We start from the raw sequence: 4,791 nt of genomic DNA, 5'->3' as shown, positions 1-4,791 counted from the left end.
GGACACCATATGGCAAATTTGCCTCTATATAGGTTCCTCTCTGATAATGGGAAAAAAGATTGATTCTTTTTCATTTAAATATAAGTAAATGATATCACATTAAAACTGGGAGAAGTAAACCAAAAACCAGTCCGTTACTTCACATGGCACTGAGTAGCTGTTACTTAAGTTGCAAACTCTACAGCTAGCTACATGACAGATGGCTATGATGTTTGTTCCCTTGTCAAAAGTTTAATTGTTATTAGACTGGTCTCATATCCTTCTTTTATGGACCCCCCAACGTAGCCCATGTGTGGCCAGCTCAAGGCTCCCCCTAGTGGCACAGCTGCTGTTGCTTGATGACTTACCCATTCTCTCTGAAGTACCATGGGTAGTTCAAATAGCAGCATTCTCTTAGGGCAGGGGAAGCTGCAGAGGGAGCTTCTGACCAGACATAGCCACCTGTGATTCTGCGGCTATGGGCTTAACTGAAACTTCACATTATTGCTTTGTTGCACGCTGGACACTGCCAGGCGCCTGCTGCTTGACCTCAGTTTAAATAAGGGACTTCAAGACGAGAAAGGATGGTGGTTTTCAGTTTATTGCATGAAGGAGTTACACTAGTCCAAGTTAAAAGCGGACCCTAAATGGTTACATATGCAAGCTGTGAGGTTTTTAAACTTGTGACCAGGGAAAGGAGGAAATTCTACTCATTGCAAGGAAATCCTCACTTAAGCTTTAGGGAGCTATAACCAGGTAAAACCTATGAACCTTCAACTGATCATCCTTAGCCTGTCCAAGCTTTACCAGGAACTGGCATATGTTCTTGTGCTGGTCACCCTGTATCTGAATTACTTCTCCATATTCTGGATGCTTAATTACAGCACCATTGCAGGCAAATTTCTTCTTAAACACCTTCAGTAGTTTCTTTTTATCATAATAGTCAGTGATCTCTTGGACAGTAGTAAGGGTCTTCCTGCCATTTCTCTATTGAATTCTTTATTTTTTTTAAATGTTTTTATTGTGAAAATAGTATACAGAGGGGTTACAGTTACATGAGCAAGGTAATGAGTACATTTCTTATCAAGCACTGTTGCCTCCTCCTCTTTTTTCCCCCTCCCATCCCTTCCCTCGGATCTCCACAACTACACTCCTCCCCCCAATAGCGTCTTGTATACCTCATTGTGAAATGTGTCCACCTATACCCCTACTTAAATAATTTTTTTTCTCTTCTGCTTCCCAAATTATACCAACATCAAATACAGTGAAAACAGGGGTTATACCGTGGAGGAGGAACATACAAAGCAAAAAAAAAATGTGGTACTTTATATATACATTAGAAACAATAGCAAGCAGGAAAGAAAAAAAAACACTTAGATATAATCCTTGGAGAGAGCAGGAAGCAGGTCATCACCCTTACTTGCATCAGCAAAGGGATCGACAAGTTGAAGGTTCTGAATAGGAGACAAAGGATAAGATTCCTTTTCCTAAATTATATTAAATGAAGTAAGCCAGGCCCAAAGAAAAATAAATACCATGGTTTCCCTTATTTGCAATATATAGTATATGTCTGAGTCAAGCAGAAAAGTACAGATAAGGTGATGTTAGGGAAATGAACCCTAAGATATGTATTTAAATGGTTTTTTTCTTTCCTGCGATTGTTTCTAACACATTTATAAGATTATTCTTCTGTTACTTTGTATGTCCCTCCCCCACAGTATAACCCCTGCTTTCACTGTATTTGAGGTCAGTATTATTTGTGGAGGGGAAGGAAAAAAGTAAATAATTTAAATAAGGATACAGGTGGACCCATTGCAACAATGAGATGTACAAGTCATTTTGTCGAAAAATGAACTATATAACTTTGGCCCGGGAGTTGGGGGTGGGGGGGGGGAGAGAAATGGGAAAGAATAAGAAGGGGAAACAAAGGAGGAGGCAACAATGCTTGATAAGAAATGTACTCATTACCTTACCCATGTAATTGTAACCCCTCTATATGGTATTTTCAAAATAAAAAATAATAATAATAAAGAAAAGATTACTTACGTGAACCTGAAAAAAAAAGCTAATGAGCCAGTTTGGAAAGAACTGTCCACCCAAGGGCATACTGGGGCATTTCAAAGAAAAGGATAAAATAAACTTTAAAGACAGATGATCTCACTGGTAATCAGGAAATTCAAACCCCAGAAGACTTGAAGACATACATAATCTGCCAGGACTCAGGGTTGGCAAGTCTGTGAAGTGATGGATATTTTCCTAGAGTTCTGGTGAGCACTGAAAATTGGCTTGAGGACCTTGGAAGAAACCAGGGCTGCCAGGTAAAGTGGGAGATGTACCTTTTGTACATGGGTTGCCACACAACAACTCCTCTCCTGGTTATACAAGCCTGAAACACCTTGCTCATCATCTCCAGAAGAGGGAAACAACAGCCATCATCCAGAAACAGAAGACACTGGAAACATCTCAGGGTCTAGCCCAGGAGAAATAAACTGTCCTGCATTCACAGAAATGGAATGCTCTATGTAACAAAAATGAACTACAGCCATATGCATTAATGCAGGTGATTCTGAGAAACATAATGTTGATGCTCAATAAACCACTGAAAAATCTAGGAAGTATAATCCCATTTTTATAAACTTACAAGATGCATTATTTGTATTTATGTCACCCTAAAGAAAAACAAAGAAGATACTATTACTATTATTCTGAACAAGCTTTCGTAAAGGGAGAAATCCAGACTTCAATGTTACTGAGAATGTTATTTCTTAGGCCAGGTAGTCAGTAAGTAATATTCATTTTATTATTTGTCAGTAAACAATATATCTATATCCAAGATTCTCATTTGTCTATAGTGTATAATCAATAAATATTTAAATAGCATTCTAATTTATTATGAAATGATGTTTTGGCTATCATTTACTGGTAAAGATGACCTATATTAAACGCTAAACTTATGTGTGACAACAAAGAATAAGGGTTTTGATAAATACAGAAATCCCTCAGACTTTTTGGTACATATTTAAATTAGCTTTGTGTTATGGAGCTGAAAGGTGTGCCAGAGAGTGAATCTTTTCTCTGCTGACTGCAGGAAGGTGTTCATTTTCTGTCTGGATTGAGATTGGCACCCTTTGGATGGGAAAGCATGGGAGGACAGCATTCCTTCTCCAATCCCTTAAGTGGTGTGTTCCCACGGGCTGCTTGAAATCCTCTTATTTACCTTCTGGGTGCAATCAAATTGTCCTTGTCGGTAAGCAGGTTTGAAGAATTTTTGTGTATGTAAGAGGATGGGTTCATAGTTATTGGAAGAAAAGTTGAGATAGAGCATGTTAGGATTTTGTCCTTCAGACATCCTTTAGAATCTGTGGAGAATCCTATAAACACTGAAACATTAATCTAAGGAATACACCAGGTTAGGATGAATAGTAAGACTAATGTTCGAACTCTGAAGACAGAGAGACCTCTAGATCTTAAATTGTTGATAATGTTGACTACATTCTTCAGCAAACATAAGAAGTCTTACAGAAAGCCAAGTATGGTGGCCCATATATGTAACCTCAAGAAAATACTCCCAGGAGGAGGCAACAATGCTTGATAAGAAATGTACTCATTACCTTGCCCATGTAATTGCAACCCCTCTGTATGGTATTTTCACAATTAAAAAAAAGAAGTGAACAAAATGAGGAATTACCCCCCCCCAAAAAAATAAAGAAAGAAAATATTCCAGAAAAGAGACTAGAAAAGAGAGAAAGAGAGACAATGAAATAGAAGAAGTGGTTAATTTGGAATATGATTTCTCTTGTTAGTAAGGATTTTGAACAAATAAACTATGGGGAATGATTATTTTCTAAGAAATTTTCTAACAATAGAAATGTGGAAGATGGAAAATGAGTAATTTCAGAGCAAGAGAGTTAAAAATAAGATCCTAAAGCCTTCCTATTAAATGTTGTTTGATAACATATTTCAAGTTTGGGATATAGATAGATAGATATCCACATATATATCTGCATATAGAGTGGTATATATGTGTGTGTGTGTGTGTGTGTGTGTGTGTGTATACTCTTATATATACATAGGTAAACATATAAATGTATATAAGGATAAATGTATAAATTATATATATATACATATGTATATGCACAAGACAAATGGCCACTAGCTTCAGTTAGATTGGTGCAGAAGTGATCAGCAGTTCCCTAAACAATTATCCAATCTGAGAAATGAAAACTCACCTCAGGTGATGAAAGACATGGAGGAATCTCTGCCATCTACCAAAGCTGCTTCCTACTAAACCAGAAGGAAGAAGCTAAGATCAGAACACACCCTAACAGCAGGGAGGGTTAGGAGATCAGTGTTGATGGTCCACACCTGTGGGACAGTCTATAGGTGGCCAACTCACCGGGTTCCAAAGCTCAAGTTTAACCTGGTCTTCCCAGTGGGACCCTGTCACTGAAACCCAGCAAGCAAATAAAATGGTTCCCCCCAAGCCAGAAGTCTCACAAGCCTACAAAGAACCAAGAAAGAGGAAGGAAAAGCTGGGAAAAGACATTTAACTGTACACACACACATACACACACACACACACACACACACACACACACATATACGTGCAATATATGTGTATTTTATTGGTTTCTGCATATGTATTTGTACATTTATGTGTATATATGTATGCATGTGCACATATTACATAAGGGAAAATATACTTACATATACACTTATCTCTAGAAGACCAAAGTGCAGATATTACATAAGGGAAAATATACTTACATATACACTTATCTCTAGAAGACCAATAGCCACTGGCTTCAGTTA

General features: G+C 37.7%; 1 pseudogene; it reads right to left on the bottom strand.

Moving 5' to 3' along the window:
• Positions 1-717: 717 nt before the first annotated feature.
• LOC122114174 lies at positions 718-3,328 on the bottom strand (annotated as a pseudogene).
• Positions 3,329-4,791: the final 1,463 nt, after the last annotated feature.

This window comes from Dipodomys spectabilis, unplaced genomic scaffold (assembly GCF_019054845.1).
Source record: "Dipodomys spectabilis isolate Male_0828 unplaced genomic scaffold, ASM1905484v1 ptg000106l, whole genome shotgun sequence".
In the NCBI taxonomy this organism is placed as follows: domain Eukaryota; kingdom Metazoa; phylum Chordata; class Mammalia; order Rodentia; family Heteromyidae; genus Dipodomys; species Dipodomys spectabilis.
Note: the sequence above shows the minus strand (reverse complement) of the source record. Positions and strands in the feature narration are given on the sequence as shown.